This window comes from Eumetopias jubatus, unplaced genomic scaffold (genome assembly GCF_037043125.1).
Source record: "Eumetopias jubatus isolate StellerSeaLion01/CBP00866 unplaced genomic scaffold, mEumJub1_p1.0 scaffold_2, whole genome shotgun sequence".
Classification (NCBI taxonomy): domain Eukaryota; kingdom Metazoa; phylum Chordata; class Mammalia; order Carnivora; family Otariidae; genus Eumetopias; species Eumetopias jubatus.
Window position 1 is genome coordinate 114,647,447 of NW_028274808.1, and position 18,316 is coordinate 114,665,762.

General features: G+C 38.9%; 1 pseudogene; it reads right to left on the reverse strand.

The window, feature by feature from the left end:
- Positions 1-13,288: 13,288 nt before the first annotated feature.
- Positions 13,289-14,405, reverse strand: LOC114222660 (mitochondrial fission factor pseudogene; annotated as a pseudogene).
- Positions 14,406-18,316: the final 3,911 nt, after the last annotated feature.

Below are 18,316 nucleotides of genomic sequence, written 5' to 3' on the forward strand. Positions count from 1 at the left end.
AATTTTAAAAAAGGAATTGATCAGAAGGTGTTTGAAAAAATAAAGAAGAGGATTAAAAAAAAGGAAAGAAAGAAAGAGAAAAACGGGGAGAGAATTTGAGCAGGCAGGAGACTGGAAAAAAGCCATACACTAGAGATTTAGGGTATATTTTGATATGTTAGAAGAAACTGAATCTCAAAATTTTAACGAGAGAACAACTTATATATATTTGCCAAAAATAAAGGTAACTACTATGAAGGGATAAAATATGACTCTAAAAATGAAAAATAAAAATGTTTTTTTTTTTTAAAAAAGGGATTGATAAGATGTTGGTTGGAAAAGGGACAAAGAAAAATTCAAAAAAAAAAAAACAGTTAAAAAAATTAACTTTGAAAGACTAATGGTAAAAAAGCCATGAATTCTATGTGCAGTATTCCCCTAGCGCTGGAGTTCTCCTGTTCTCATTGATCGGTAAACTTGGTCTTGGCTGGCTGTTCTTGCTGATCTTCTGGGGGAGGGGCCTGTGGCTGTGGTTCCCAAATGTCTTTGCCGAGGCGGAATTGCCCCACCCTTGCCTGTCCGGGCTAAGCAATCAGGTCGGGTTTGCTCTCGGGAGCTTTTGTTCCCTGCAAGCTTTCTGTACAGTGTTGGAGGATGAGAGTGAAAATGGCGGTCTCCCAATCTCTGCCTGGAGGACCCGAGAACTCAGGGCCCGCTCCTCAGTGCGCCCCCAGAGAAAAGCAGTCAGTCACTCCCATCTCCCCGGTCTCTGGCCGGACTCCGTGCTCACCCGGCCTGTGACCGAGCGTTTCTATCTCTGGCTCCTGACCTGTGTGGAGTCTCCAAACCCAGCAGATCCCTGCGGTGCGCTCCCATGCCGCTCCTCCTGGGGGATCTGCCACTTGTTGGGTCCCTGCTGGCGGAGCAGTGGCCCGACTGTCACCGATCACAGTTTATGGCAACCCTGAGCTGAGAGCTTGCTCCTCAGCTCCGTCTCTGCAGCCGGCTTCCCAGCTCCGATACCTGGGAGCTCTGCTGCACTCAGGCACCCGTGGTCTTTCTGTGACCCCGAGGGTCCTGAGACCACACTGTCCCGCGAGGGTTCCACCCCCTGCTTAGCCACTGGAGTGACATCTGTCCGCGAAGCCGACTTCTCAAAGTTCCGATGTGGCTCTATCACTTGCCAGAAGCAGCCGACAGAGACCCCCTCCCTCGCCGTCTATCCTCCCGAATATCACCTCGGATTCACTTCTCCGCATGTCCTACCTTCCAGAAAGTGGTCGCTTTTCTGTTCAGCGAGTTGTTGCTATTCTTTTCTTCGATCTCCTGTTGAGTTCGTAGGTGTTCAGAATGGTTTGATCCCTATTCAGCTGAATTCCTGAGATCAGATGAAATCCAGGTCTCCTACTCCTCCACCATCTTGCTCTGCCCCCTTCCCCTTTGCCTATCTTTTAATTGTTTTTTCTTTCTTTTTTTTGCTATTAAGTTGTATGAGTTCTTTTTATACTTTGGATATTAACCCCTTCTCAGTTATATGGTTTGCCAATCTTTTTTCCCCATTCCAAAGGTTGTCTTTTCACTTCGTTTATGGTTTCTTTTGCTGTGCAGCAGCTCTTTAGTTTGATGTACTCATACTTGTTTATTTTTTATTTTGTTACTTGTGCTTTAGGTGTCATATCCAAAAAATCATTACCAAGACCATGTCAAGGGGCTTTGTTTCTATCTTTTCTCCTAGGAGTTTCTTGGTTTCAGGTCTTACATTTAATTCTTTAATCTATTTTTGATTAATTTTTATAAGTGGTATAAATATGGGTCCATTTCACTCTTTTACATGCAAATATCCAATTATCCCAGCACCATTTATTAAAAAGCCTATCTTTTCTCCATTGAGTATTCTTGGTTTCCTTGTCAAATATTAGCTGACCATATATGCTTGGGGTTATTTCAGGGTCTCGATCTCTTCCATTGCCCTATTTGTCTGTTTTTATGCCAGTACCATACTGTTTTGATGAGTATGACTTGAAGTCAGGAAGTGTGATGTCTCCTGCTTTGTTCTTCTTTCTCAGGACTTTTTTTGGTTATTTGGGGGTCTCTTTTGGTTCCACATAAATTTTAGGAGAGTTTTTCTACTTGTGTAAAAAATGCCATTGGATTCTTGAGAGGGACTGCTTTGAATCTACAGATGGCATTTGGTAGTATTGACATTTTAATAATATTAATTTTTCCAGTCCACACACTGGAATCTTTCCATTTATTTGTGTCATCTTCAATTTCTTTCATCAGTATCTTACACCTTTCAGAGTAGAGATCTTTTATCTCCTTAGTTAACTTTATTCCTAAGTATTTTATTGTTTTTGGATGCCATGGTAAATGGGATGGGTTTCTTTATTTTTCAGAAAGTTCGTTGTTAGTATATAGAAACACTACTGATTTTGTATGTTAATTTTGTATCTTACAACTTTAGTGAATTTATTAATTACATCTAACCAAAATTTGGTTGAGTCTTTAGGATTTTCTGCATACAAAATCATGTCATCTGAAAATAAAGATAATTTTACTCTTTCCTTTCTAATTCTGATGGCTTTTATGTATGTATGTATGTATGTATGTATGTATTTTGCTGGCTAATCTAGTTAGGACTTCTAGTACCATGCTGAATAGTAGTGGTGAGAGTAGGTACCTTTGTCTTGTTCCTGATCTTAGGAACAACCGAAGGCTCTCAGCCTTTCACCATTGACTATGATGTTAGCTGTGGACTTGTCATATATGACCTTATTATGTTGCCTAATTTGTTAAGAATTTTTTTATCATGAATGGATCATATATGACCTTATTTTGTTGCCTAATTTGTTAAGAATTTTTTTATCATGAAGCATTTTTGCTAAATGCTTTTTCTGTATCATATTGAAATGATCATATGATTCTTTTCTTTCATTCCATGTGATGTATCATATTGATCGATTTGCGTTTGTTGCATCCTTGTATCCCTGGGATAGATCTCGCTTGATCACGGTGAATGACCCTTTCAGTGTGCTGCTGAATTTGGTTTGCTGGTATTTTTTTTTTTTTTTTAGATTTTATTTATTTATTTGACACACAGAGAGAGATAGTGAGAGCAGGAACACAAGCAGGGGGAGTGGGAGAGGGAGAAGCAGGCTTCCCTTCCCACCGAGCAGGGAGCCCATTGCGGGGCTTGATTCCAGGACCCTGGGATCATGACCTGCGCTGAAGGCAGACACTTAACGACCGAGCCACCCAGGCGCCCTGGTTTGCTAGTATTTTATTGGGAATTTTTTCATCTGTATTCATCAGGGGTATTGGCCTACAGTTTTCTTTTCTGGTAGTGTCCTTTTCTAGTTTTGGTATCAAGATAATGCTGGCCTCATAAAATGAGTTTGGGAATGTTCTCACCTCTTTGATTTTTTAAAGAATTTGAAAAGGATTGCTGTTAATTCTTCTTTAAATGTTTGATAAAATTAATCTGTGCAGCTGTCTGGCCCCCTTTTCTTCACTGGAAGAGTTTTGATTACTGATTCAATCTCCTTACTAGTGATTAGGCTATTCAGATTATCTACTTCTTCCTGACTCAGTCTAGGTAAGTTGTAAGTTTCTATGAATTTTCCATTTTTTCCCAGTTGTCCAGATTTGATGTATAATTGTTCATAGGAGCTTCTTACAGTCCTTTGAATTTCTGTGGTATCAGCTCTAATGCCTCCTTTTTTATTTATAATTTTGCTGATTTGGGTCCTTTTTCTTTTTTCCTTGGTTAGTCTAGCTAAGGGTTTGTCATTTTTGTCTTTTCAAAGAATCAATTCTTAGTTTGGTTAATCTTTTCTATTGTTTTTCTGTTCTTTATTTCATTTAGCAGTGGGGTTTCTATATGGTCCTGCACTGTCCTGGGGGAAAAGCAATGCAGTCAATGTGTAGATGCTTCTCCTACCCTTCTAATACAGTCTGTCTTGGTCTCTGGTACAGGGGATGCTTCAGCCTCACTCCACGTTGTAGGATTTTCTCAGCAGTGTCTTGTTCTTTTTTTTTTTTTTTAAGATTTTATTTATTTATTTGAGAGAGAGAGAATGAGAGACAGAGAGCACGAGAGGGAAGAGGGTCAGAGGGAGAAGCAGACCCCCCGCTGAGCAGGGAGCCCGATGTGGGACTCGATCCCGGGACTCCAGGATCACGACCTGAGCCGAAGGCGGTCGCTTAACCAACTGAGCCACCCAGGCGCCCAGCAGTGTCTTGTTCTTAAACAGTTGTTAGGTTTTTATTTTTCATCTTGGTGACATCGCTCCAATTATGTGCATTTTAAACTATCACAGTGGCACCCTGAATGATTCCAAGTTCTGAAGGATGATTTTAGAGAGTCTGACGGTTACTCTGCCTACCATCTTGCTAAAAAAAGTTCAAGCCATTGATGTGCAAAAGGTCTCTCATCTTTGAGTATCTTTCCTTAAACTTTGCTTACTGTATTTGTTAGTTTATTAATCACAGAAAAGTTTTCATTTAAAACTCAATCAGGCATTTTTTGTTGTTGGTTTTATTTAAAGGCTTGTGTATCTTGACAAATATTATCTTCTGGTTTTCAATAGGTAAAAAAATATACCTGCAGGATTATATAGATGTTGATTGTTCTTTTCTCATTTTAACATTTATATTTTTTATGGTTAAAATTTAAATACATACATATCAAACTTTATTGCTTTAAATTTTTCCAAAGAACAAACTTCTTAAAGTTTTGGTCTTGTTGATAATAATTCAAAAGTTTCAAAATAACTTTCTGGGTGATAATATAACTCTAACAACTTTTGAAAGATACATTAGTGGAATTTTTAATTGCTTTAATGATACACCTTTCATTTTGGAAATTTTAATTGCCTGTTCAGGTCATTTGCCCATTTTAAAATTTGCTAGTCTTTGGGGGCACCTGTGGCACAGTTGGTTAAGTCACCAACTCTTGGTTTCCACTCAGGTTGAGATCTTGGGGTTGTGAGATCGAGCTGCACATTGAGCCCCACTTTGGGGCTCAATGCTCATTGTGGAGTCTGCTTGAGACTCTCTCTCCTTCTCTCTCTACCCCTCCCCCCAAAATAAATAAATAAATCTTTAAAAAATATTTAAAATTTGCTAGTCTTTTTTATTGACTTGGGGAGCCTTAAACAATATGGAAGATTAATTCTTTGTATCTGTCTTGTAATTATTTTCTCGGTCAGCTCTGCCTGTTCAGTTCTGTTTATGGGTGCATTTTACATTGGAAAACTTTAAGGTAGTCAAATCTATCTTTTCCTTTGTGACATTTTAAAAAAAAGAAAGCCCTCTTTGTTATATGAGTACAGAGAGATAGTCTTCTATATTTCCTTCTACTTACTTTATAGGTTTTTCTTCATATTTAGTTATTTATTTCATCTACAGTGTGTTTTATGCATGGTATATTATAGTTTTTCATATAGGTATCCAGTTCTTTCAGCATCAATTTTTTTAAAAAAGTTTAACCTTTGAGTTTGAAATGTGAGATTTGTTATATACCTAATTCTTGTATATACTTGGATTCTTTTTATGGTTTACATTCTGAACACAGAATTTTATTTTATTTCTACAGTGCCTCTGGTGTATATTTGACATCTCACTAGCCATCTTACTGATTTGCTAGTTAGTTCTGATTTTTCAGCTGATTCTTGTCTTTGATAGGCAAGTTTATTTATAAATTATTTGTAGTTTTCACTTCAAATATTTATAACTTTATTTTTTTTGGTTTTATTCATTGGTAATATAGTTAATATGGACTTAAATGTTAGTGTTGTCATGAACATCTTTGCTTTTTTCTGTCTTTATTGAGGTGTTTGTTGTAGGATATTGATGAATATTCTTTGTAAAGTTGAGAGTCATTTCCTTTTGTGGTAATTGTGAATTACATAAACAAATTTTTCAGTGAATGTTCCCTGTTTTCTTGGGTTAAAGCTTTTTCAGGATGTATTATTCTTTTAAACTGGTTAGTATTATATTATTTCCATCGAAGTTTATAAATGAGATTTGACCTAATTTTCATTTTGGTGCTGGTTTTTTCATTTTGGTGCTGGTTTTGTTGAATTTATTATAGACAAAATGAGTTTGAACACTGGTCTGTGGAAGGTAAGTGAAGTGTGTATTGGGCAACAATGTGTGTGTGTACATCTGTCTTTCTAAGGGCAGTGAATGTATGAAAGAAAGTATAGTTTTCTTAGAGAATGAGGTTGGGGAGAAAGTTTGGAACTTGTATTCTAGAGGCCCGTGAACACATTTTTAAGAAGTTTTTTCTTTGTTCTGTAGGGAAGCTATTAGAGTTAAAGTATAATAGAGGCATAATTTGATTTGTGCTTTGAAAATTGGAGATGAAAAAAATGTTGCTTCAAGCAAAGAGATTGAAGATGAAAAATACAAAATAAGAAAAATTGGATTTAGAGTCATTGGATATCATGAAATTTAAGAGCTCAGTATAAGGAGAGTGTCATGGGCATGAGAATGAATGAAACAGCTTTTAGGTCATTAGGGGATTTTGCAAAGAAGCTTCACAAAACTTGTCTAATAGCATTGCAAAAACAATAGTCAGACTGTTCAAGAAAAGAAGTGCCTTCCAGGCAGATGTTGATGAAAATTTGGTGATAAAGAAAATTGTTTATTAGCAAGGTTGTGGTTAATGACACATTGATAACATGCAGTTAAAGGTGGGGTAATGTGACTTAAATGTAATTTGTCAGTCAAATTTTATCACACAACAAGAAAGTAGATTTTTCATTCTATACAGATGATTGATGCATTTATGACTTATCACTACAGAGTGAGCTCAAGAATATAAGTCTATGGTCATCAGTTAAAGAGAAATAGTCCCTTAGTTCTCTCAGGTTTGTTGGTTTGTTGGATTGTTCTATACAGCTGCTTTCCTTAAAAACATGTTCTTCATGAAATGTAACACAGGTATAGAAAAGTACAGAAAACATAAATGCATAACTCAGTTAATTATCACAAAGTGCAAACTGGTGTAACCATCCTTTTGGAGAAAGAATAGAATACTGTCAGAACCTTAGAAGTTCTCCCTCCACTCACTTATTAGCCTGTCTCTGCCCCAAAGGGGAACCACTATCCTAACTTCTTTAGGAATCATCTCTTTGATTTTCCTTATAGAGTGTCATCAATAATGCATCTCTAAACAAAAGAGTTAACTTTCACTTCTTTGAACTTTATGTAAATTGAATTATACATTATATATTATTTTATATCTGGCTTCTTTCACGAAACATTGTATTTTTAAGATTACTCCACATTGTTGAGTATAGTTGTAGGTTGTTCATTCCTATAGTGATCCATTTATGAATATATCACAATTTTTTGTTTATTCTATAGTTAATAGACATAGTGCTGCTGTGATTCTTGTATATGTCTCTTGGGTAACAGATGTGCATGCATTTCTGTTGGGTAGGAGTGAAATTAGGTCATGGAAAATGTATATATATTTTTTGTAGTTGATAATATGATTTTCCAAGGAGGCTAAACCATGCTCCTGAAGGCACCATAAAAATGTTCCTGTTGGGGTGCCTTGGTAGTTCAGTCAGTTGAGCATCTGACTCTTGATCTCGGCTCCGGTCTCAATCTCAGGGTTGTGAGTTCAAGCGCCACATTGCGCTCTGTGCTAGGCATGGAGCCTACTTAAAAAAAAAAAAAAAAATTTGTTCCCATTGTTGCACATGCTTACCAAAACATGGAATGTCTGTCATCTAAATTTTAGCCTGTGGACGTTGTGCATTGATAGTTCATGTCATTTCAGTTTTCGTTTTCCTTATTATAATGAAGATGTGTCCCTGTTTACATTTTTGCTGACTATTTGTATATCCTCTTTCCAAAAATCTGTTTAACTCTCTTGCTATAATTTTCTATTGGGTTGTCTGTCTGTCTTTTTCTGATTGATTTCAAAAAGATCCTTATATATTATCTTAAGAGCCCTTTCACTATATATTAAAAATATATTTTCTCATCCTGTGGTTTGCCTTTTAACTCCTTAGGTTTGTATTTTAATAAACAAATATTCTTTATTTTAATGTTAGTATGGGCTCATTCGTCACTTTTTATCTTTATAATTAGTGCTTTTTAATTTAAAAATTTTTTTATTCATCTTTTCAATTTTTCCAGCTTTATTGACATAAAGCTGATATTATTACATTGTGTATGATAAGGTCTACAGTGTGTTGATTTGATACATTTTATATTGCAAAATGATTACCACAATAACTTTAGCTAATGTCTTCATCTCGTCACATAATTATCATTACTTTTTTGTGGTTCGAACATTTAAGATCTACTCTCAGTAACTTTCAACTATGTAACACAGCATTATTAACTATAATCACCATGCTGTCCATTAAATCCACAGAATTTGTTAAGTTACGTCTTTTTTTAAATTACCAATCTTTTCCTTTCTTGAGATCATGAAGTTATATTCTTATATTCTAAATGCTTTATTATTTTCCCCCCTTTTCTGAATCACTCTCCGTGGCTTTCACTCCCGCACTCTGGAACTGCACAGAAGTTTTTGACTCAGCTCTGTCTTCTGGGAAAATCAGGCAAAGACAGTGTGTTTTGTACTGAGCATACAGATGTATTTTTCTTTCTAGTTTTATTGTCTCTGTCTTTTAATTGATGCTTTAGGCCTTTTACACTTGAAGTGATTACTGATATATTTCGATTTAAATCTAGCAACACATTCTTTTTTTCTTTATTTTTTTGTTGCCTGTTTTATGTTCCTTTTGTTTTCTTATTGCCCTTATTGGATTACAGTTTATACTATTTTGGTTTGGAAGATATATATTCTTTTATCAAAAGTTTAGTGGTCATTTTAGAAGTCACAATATGTATCCTTGATTTATCAAAGTCTAATGTTAGTTGGTAATTTTACCCTTGTCTTAGATAAAGTAAAAATCATAGAACATTCTTTTGTCAGTCCACTGAAGTTTATGCTATTGTTACTATGTGTTTTATTTATCTCTATATTTTAACCTAAACAAGGCATTATTGTTTTAAATCATCAGTATTGCCTTAGCTTGTATTCTTTCAAAAGTAGTCCCAAGACAAGAACTTGGTAGCAAATTGTCTATACGGGAGGTGATCCTAGGAACTATGATGAGACATAAGAAAACAGAAAGAGAAATGTTAATGAAGGATGCATCAAAGAGTGCGTTAGTATGGTAGGCAACTATGCCTCAACACTGTTCTACCAAGAAACCATGTGGAACACATCTGACAGTGATGAGGGCCCTCGGCCATTTAACCACCAGTAGTCATCCTTTACTGATTGAGAGTTGCCCCTGGGGTGTTGACTCTCCCATACTTCCAGGTTGCAAGATGGTAGAGAAAACCCTTGGGCAGAGAAAAAAAAGAGAAATGGGCAGATGAGAAGGGAAGCTATTATCATGCTGGAAACTCTTTTCCATTGCTGCTGCTGGGAAAATGGATTGGAGACTCACCAGTGTCTCCCATAGAGCATCCATCATGTTACCTCGATACAATCATGCCCCGTGTTATTTTCCACTTTGTTATTAATGCTTCAGTGTGGTGAGTGGCCATAATTCCTTATAAACAAAACAAAGCAAATAAAGATAAAAAATCCCCACCAAAAATACCGGAGGGGAGGTGCGTTGGAGAATGGGTTTAAGTAGGTGATGGGGATGAGCACAGGGTGATTTATGAAAGTGTTGAATCCCTAAATTCTACACCTGAAACTAATATAACACTAACTGGAATTAAAATAAAAACTTAAAAAAAGATCCCCACCAAAATGCTTTCAATGGGAGTATTAGTGGAATAAGCCACTGTCCCTACTCCTGAAGCTGGTCCCAAGATTATGGATCCATGCGTTGCCTCTATCCTTGGCACCATTGCCACTCTGATTATGGACCCATTGGGCTAGCACTAGGGTGGCTAAGGACAAAAGCTGGTTTACTTCCACTGGATAAGTTAGCTTGTTCCTCAGGGTCTTCAGTGTCTTCTCTGATATAGATGCTGTCTTGTGGGCATGAATATGAGGCAAAGATCTGCACAGTTTTCCTCCACTTCCATAGGTCTGTGTACATGCTTCTTCTTCAGACGTCCTTGTCTTTAATCCTCTACATGTCTACAGTGATCTGTTTTTCCCCCTTTCTTTTGTAAGGGTTATACTGGTTTTCTGAATGGGGACAGTTGTGGGAGCAACATTTCTGTATCTTTTGACTCTGAGGATAGCAGTAATATCTGAAATTCCAAACAGGATATGGCATAGCTTTTTTGATTTACTATATTGGCTATTGGGGACAGTATCAGAAGCTTCATTCGACCCTTCCCACTCTGATGGTGGTTACTCCACAAGTCAGAGAAATAACATAAGCGTTCTGACAGTTGCAAAATGTATCTGTTTTGAGTATGACCTCAGGAACTGGGGAAATACCAGGAGTGGATCCATATATTCTTTGAACCACTTATACCCAGTTTAATAGAAGTGTCATTATGGTATTTCATGTCCTCTACTATCAGTGTCAGCTCTGATTCTATATCCAATAATTTTCAAAAGATCTGGGTATCCCCTTTTCTCCAATGTAGTTACTCTGGAAAATGGCTGTTGATCCCTTTAGGGCATAATGTAATACCAGTATATTCTTGTTTTGGCACTGTCTCAAGGAGACCTGGCCTCCTTTCAGTTGACTGGCTCTGTTTCTGAGCATTGGTTCAGAAACACAGCTGTGCAAGGAATCATGATTTTCCAGTAAGATAGTTGACATTGGCCTTTGCTCACCAGCTCTTGATCTCTTATGTTTACATAGATTAAGGACTACTATCATTGGCTGCCCATCCATCTTACCTCCAGGAACAGGATGGTCTATTAGCCATTGCCATAAATTCCCCACGGTCAAGGATCCCTAATTGTTACTCTGGTCTTGCTGCCTATTACAGAATTATATCCATGTTACCTCTAATTATTGAGTGCTGAAACATGGTCTTTGCTATTCTGAGATCATATCATTCATATTGATATTAGAGAGTCCCATGGCAGTCACATGGTCCTATGGAACCACATTTTACTATCACTCTTGGCCCACAGAAAACAGCCTCTTTGAGTTTCTCAATGACTCCTCAGTGAAGGAAGTGTCTTGTAGTCCCTCCTGAGAATACAATCAACTGGCAGATTCTCTGGTCTCATATAATTCATCTACTCTGATCTTTCTACTTCTTTGAAACTACTGGCCCTTTCTTCAGTATTCTTCTGGGGCAGTCTGGTGCAGCGGGCCTAAAGCTTTATTTGATAATGAATTAGATCAGCTTCTAAAAAAATTCTGGTGAATAAATGTAAGCCCTTCCAAATTGAAATGTTGTTGATAGTCATGTTCAGCTTTCTACATACATGATTTATTTCTGTCTTGTTGTAAAATAAAAGACAGTCTCATGCTTCCTGAAATAAGCTCAATAATTATTCAAAGAAATAAAAGACATCTTGGTATTTTTCCTTGTTTCCCTTTTTGTCTTATTATTCCTCAATTAAGTCAGGTGTTTCTTTTTATCCCCTCATTTGTACGCTTTTTTGTCCTTAAAGAAATATTTTCTTTTTTTTTTTTTAAGGATTTTATTTATTTATTTGTCAGAGAGAGAGGGAGTGAGAGAGAGAGAGAACACAAACAGGGGGAGTGGCAGGTAGAGGCAGAGGGAGAAGCAGGCTTCCCGCTGAGCAGGGAGCCCGCTGTGGGACTCGATTCCAGGACCCTGGGATCATGACCTGAGCCGAAGGCAGACGCTTAACTGACCGAGACACCCAGTTGTCCCAAGAAATATTTTCTTGAGATAAGATGCCTTTGAATGAAAATGCAATCAGCCTATATCCCCTACTCAATAAAGCAAGAGATTTCTAAACAGCCCCAGCAGATGACATGCCAGTGAAGGGGATGCAGGAACAGTGATAGCATGGATGCTCTTACTGCTTCAGGTCCTCTTACTCCTGACTGGTGCTTTTCTGCCCACCCTGGGCAGCATGATTGGGAAGGTGGGATGGGCTACAAGAGCATTTTAAGTGATATTTTAGATTTTAGAAAGCAACTCTACTTTCTCTTTTCTTTCTCTATCTCTTTTCTTTCCAATATATATATTTTTAAAGATTTTATTTATTTGTTTGACACAGAGAGACAGTGAGAGAGGGAACACAAGCAGGGGGAGTAGGAGAGGGAGAAGAAAACTCCCCGCCGAGCAGGGAGCCTCATGTGGGGCTCAATCCCAAGACCCCGGGATCATGGCCTGAGCCGAAGGCAGATGCTTAACGACTGAGCCACCCAGGCGCCCCTTCTTTCCAATATTGTGATATTAGTTTGCTTCTCTTCTGTAGCATGGAGATGTACCAGTCATATCTTCCGTTGTGGGGCTCCTACTGCTGCCCTTCTGGATTCACTACCACACTGGCATCAGGACTCTGATTCTTTCAGCTGGTTCCCAGCCAATGACTGAGCATAGCAGGGGTACTAAGGCAGGATCATTCTGGCAAGATGTGGAATTCTTCCAACAGGCAACTTGCATAGGACTATACCGGAGTCCAAGACTCTTCCAGCCCATTACTCCTTTCTTCTCTTTATCCTTTATTAGGGTTCAGTCCTGCACCACGGTTAAGAGGGCTCTCCTTGCCTTCTTCTGCTTCCTTCCCCAATATATTACCTGCATAATATATTAGTTATCTATTGCTGTGTAACAAATGATCCCCAAACTTAGCATCTTTCAACAACATGCACTTATTTTCTCACAGTTACTGTGGGACCGGAATATGGGCATGGCTTAGGCAGGTTTTTTGCTTCAAGGTCTCTCACATGGCCACAATCAGGTGCCAGCCAGGGCTTGGGTCTCTTCTGAAGTTTGACTACAGGAAGACCAGCAAGATTTAGCTTCTGTGGGCTGTTCTACTGAGGGCCTCTTCCTTGCTGACTGTTGGCTGGAGGCCTCCCTTAGTCCTCTGCTTCATGAGTCTTCCCATCATGATGGCTCATTTAATCAGAGAGAGAGGTGAGAGTCTTTTAGCAAGATGGAAGTCACAACATTTTGTAGCTTAATCACAGAAATTATATCCCATCACTTTTCCATAATCTGTTGATTAAAAGCAAGTCACTTGGCCAGCCCACCTGAGGGTGACACAGGGTATGAACAGCAGGAGGTGCAGATCAATGGGAACCACCTGAGAGGCTTTTTGTTTTGTTTTAATCTTTTTTTTTCTTTCCAATTTTTATTTAAATTCTAGTTAGTTAACATATAGTGTAATATTGGTTTCAGGAGTAGGATTTTTTTTTTTAAGTTTGCAAATTCTTTATATTTGCAGCTGTTGAGACAATATTTTTGAGAGCTGAGGTTACCTCTAGCAGCGAAACCAGAGCCAGCTATTAAGCAGCCAGAACGCTACAGTAATTGAATACATGACCATTTCTCTTTTAGCACGCTCTTTGTTCTCCTCTTCTAGAAGTTGTAGACGTCTATTTAGTTTGATTATCTGCCCTCTTAACGAAGCTGCATCTACAGCAGTCATGTCGTCTGAAGTTCCTTCAATTGTTGTATCTATATGTGACATGCCATGCCTGACGTTGTCATGATGAGGATTAGAAGTGGCGGCAGCAGACCCACCACGCAACACAGGTCTTTCACAACGTATTTCATTTTGTCTTCTCACACTGCGATTTTCATCCAGCACATCCAAGATCTGCTGGTAAGCCCTACGGGTGGAAGACTGGATAAGCGACAAAATGCCTCGAGCAGAGGAAAGATTAGCTCCATCTTCAGGTAACATTTGGGGAGGACAGACCCGAACCTGTTGTGGCGATGGTGTCACAATGGAGTCAGCTCTGACCAGCTGTCCGTTTTGGCGAACAGCATTTTCACTCATAGAGCGCTCTCTTTTTAGCCTGCCAACTGCACGGATTTCTTCATTTTGAGGGGTTGGAGGAGGTCTTTCTAAATCCAGAAAATCTAGTGGTCTTTCACTTAATGTAAGTACACGAGGTGGTGTTTTTAGTGCCAGAGGTTTAAAGGGAGTTGACTGAATAAGGTCAAGATCTGCTGGTCTTGAAAATGGAATGTCTTCATTATTTCCTGCTACAACAATCCTCTCTGGAACCTGCATAATGACACTAGCGTTTGGAACTCCTTCTTGGAATCCTTGTTCCAGGTCAGCATTTGGTGGTGCTACCTTTAATTTCTCCGGGACCCTCATCTGCTGACTAATACCTTCGGTGTATTCCATTTCATACTGAATTCGACTAATCTCCGCCATCTCAGCAGCAGTGGGAGAAGGAAATGCTGCCCCACTCACTCCCTGGGCCCGCTGGAGGGTCCCCGGCAAGGGCCGCCGCCCGCCGGCTCCCGGGGCGTTCGGCTGGGCGCTCCTAGAGGCGGTTGGCCGAGCGCACTGCGAAGCCGGGGCAAAGCACCGGCCGGAGCGGCCCAAAGCGGGCCGGGTGTCAGGAGTAGGATTTAATGATTCATCACTTACATATAATACCCAGTGTTCAACCCAACAAGTGCCCTCCTTCATACCATACACATCTAATACAACCTTGATGCATGCTTCTCAGGGGACCCATACTCCTCAGAAGACCCAAATTAACACATCTGTAAAAACAAAATTCTAAAGAACAGTTTTACTTACTAGATGTTTGATTCTAGCAAGGGGATAATCTCTCATTAGAAACGGATTGGATTTGTTGTTGTTATTTTAATGTGTCTGGGTAAAGGGGATTTAAAATAGGTTGTTTTGCATGACATATGATGTTCTGTCACATTTACTGGCATAATATTTTCTTCCTCAATGACTGCAACTTTTAGTAGATATTTCATTTCTAGCTCTGGTAAGGAGGGATTACTTATGCATTATAAATTAATAGATTCTCATTACATAATTGGTTACAAATGCAGCAGAATTCAAACTGAGACCACTGTAGGCAGGAGTACTATTTCCTTGCTTTAGATAGGTCTATGAGCATTACACTTTTTTTCTTTTTGCAAATAAGATGATGTGTTTCACATCAATTGCTCAAACAAGTGCATCAGAGCAATTCCTGTTCTTGATAACAGACTTCAAGGCTGGTGCATGTGAATGTGGGGTGAAAAGACTGTATAAAGGTGAAAATATCCTAGGTACTTCATTTGTCCTAACAAAGTATAACGCTATGCAACTAGCAAGAAATTCGTTTGAATCTCCCCAATACCAGATTAATAGAGAATTATTATTATTATATTTTTGGAGAAGGTCCAGTGTAACAGGATGCAGGTAGAAATCACAGAAGTATTATTTTAGGTTTTATGAACAGGAAAACCACAACATATAGCACCAGAGTCATTTCTTTTCTCTTAATAAATATGTGAATAGTAGTTAGAGGCTAGGTTTCTGCTCCAGCACCCTGACCAATCAACTGTTCTTTCTATTATAATGCATCTATTTTGGATCTCAGATTGACCTGAGGGAACTTGGCAAGTTGGCCAGGTGTCAGGGAAAAGTGGTCAATGTATCGAAAGAGCAAAGGCTCTAGGGAAAGGTAAAGAGCTAAATCAGAAAATCTAGGTATAATTCCAGGGATATGGGGATTTTTTTTTTTTTTTTTTAGCTTTGTCTGAAATTAAGAAGGAATGAAAAACTGAAATTGGGAAAAGATAAATTCAGACTGACTATCCAACGCAAGACACAGGGTTGAGGATTATTAAAGGAAATAGTGAAAGTTCATTATATGGGACAATGAAAACCTAGACCAGCTGCAGAGTTCCAGAATGCACCCAAAGTAATCCTATCTGGGCTCCAGGGAGTAGCCTGACCTGGGTAGCAATTTCCAGCTTTAACTTAGGATCTCTGTTATTGCATTAGTTTTGTGGGTTGGCTCCAGGCATAAAATAGTTTTCAACGGTGACTATTATTTCCTGTAGTTGAATCCATATTTCCGTGGGCTGCCTTGCATTCAGGGCTGCTAAAATCTTCTACCTGCTTCATGGCTCTGGGGAATCTAATAGAAATTTTCACGCTGAAGTATGGACAGCTTGCAAAATAAGAAGCTTGCAATGGGATATGTGGTGTTCATGCCAAGGATATTCATCACTCATCGTTACCTGTGGGTTTAGACTGATCCAGGAATGTCCTTGTTCAGAAACTCTTCCATATGACCAAAAAACCTCAGATACGATACAGCCTTTTTGATGAAGTGAAACATGTAGTGCTACAGTGATAGGGAAAGGGCTCATGAGTTTGAATGAAAGCTTTGGTTAGCAGTGTATATGAATGACAGAAGAGAGGTGGGATTACTTTGCTTTCATGAGGATTTACGCAGCCAGTTCATTATCATTATGCAAAAATTTCCCTTTGTTTTCTTGGAGTTTGAACTCAGGCCTCAATTCCTTAAAGGTCTATTTTGATCTACTCCATAGGTCAGCTGCAAAGACCAGGTTATAGGTGTGTGAGTTACTGTTGGCTTTAGCCCTCGAGGTGGCTCAGGGCTGCAGAAGCCTGTGGGACAGTCACCTTGGGCTAGAGCTGATTTGTCCATTTACCTCAGTGTTGCCATACAACAATCATTGTGTCAACTTACCATACCACCTATCTTTGAGTAATCCTTCTAGCTCCCTCTGATGGCCTGAAACATGCAAAGAGAGGTCAAGGGTCATATATGTTGTGCTTTCCTTCACTGACTCTTTCCCACAATCTGCTTTCTTCTACCAAAGACTTCCCCTTGCGTCTGCCCACGCATGACAACATGTATGTCCTCTTTTGAGTTCTGAACATTTCTAATCATAAGAAGTTTCTGATTTGACTTTATTTCAAAAGCTCTTCTTTAGCCAAAATGACTTACGTACTTATTTGTTTAGTGTGTAGTAGGAAAATAAAATGCCAGGCGGGAAATTTCCAGATCCAGCTAGACTTCTTTCCATTGAGTAAATCACCTAACCTCTCTGTATAAAAATGTTGATGATCTCTGATGTCCTTTCAAGCATGATGAATGTGTGGAAATGCTCAGTGTAGTCATGCTATGCCATCTGGTTTTTAGTATTACTGTAAGTGATTCATTATATAACATGTAAACCTTGTAAATATTAAAATAAATATTTTTATTGAAAACAATATGAGTATCCATATATTCAACACTTGAGTAGATGTTTCATCTTAGGCACTGTGCTTGTGCTGGGTATACAAAAGTGACTAATTCATAGCTCGTGCCCCTAAGAAGTTCATCTTCCAGTGGTGACCGACCATAAGTAGAAAGTTATGTTCCATATGGTGAGGCTGATGATAGAGATGATGTCTACACTCAAGGCAGGGTGGATGCAAGCTCCCAGAGATGCCTTCGGTTTGACAAAGGGGTGTGTGGAAGACACTGAAGGCTGCAGGCTGCTTACCCTCATCCTCAACTGGTTCTGCATGCACATCCTTCTGCCACTGTAGCTAAAGTTCTGCCTTTACCCCGTTGATTGTGATGGACCTAATCATACAACACCTTGGTGTCATCCTTCATCGTGTAGTTAGGAAAGATTCCCTTCTACCTATGAAAGGTAGATTTGGGTTTCAATTTTAGGCATGAAAGTGCACACTGACAAAACACTGATATATGAAGGTCATGGGTCATTGATTGCCTGTGTTTGCATCTGTCATTGGACTTGGAGGATGCTGATAAAGTTATTTTTAACTTTTCAGGAATTTAAGGCGAGGGGTGCCTGGGTGGCTCAGTCGTTAAGCGTCTGCCTTTGGCTCAGGTCATGGTCCCGGGGTCCTGGGATCGAGTCCCGCATCAGGCTCCCTGCTCCGCGGGAAGCCTGCTTCTCTGTCTCCCACTCCCCCTGCTTGTGTTCCCTCTCTCACTCTGTCTCTCTCTGTCAAATAAATAAATAAATAAATAAAATATTTAAAAAAAATAATAATTTAAGGCAAATGTAGTGATTCAGGGGAGAACGACTGCTACCTGTAATTAATGCTGTAGAAATAGGAAAACCTTCAAATTTTGGAAGAAAAGAGAAAGTTTTTTTTTTTTAAGAATTTTTATATAGGAAGGTTCTTTGAATAAAAAAAAAAATTTGAATCAGTGCATATCTTTTTAAAATGCAGCTTTGCTGAGTGCCTCGGTGGCTGTCAGTTAAGTGTCTGACTCTTGATTTTGGTTCAGGTCACGATCTCAGGATTGTGAGATCAATCCCCCCATCCCCCGCTGCCATGTCGGGCTCTGTGCTGGGTGTGGAGCCTACTTAAGATTCTTTCTCTTCCTTTCTCCCTCTGCCTCTCCCCTTCCCCTCTCTCCCTCTCTAAAAAAAAAAAAAAAAAAAAAGTAAATAAAATACACCTTTGTTATTTCCA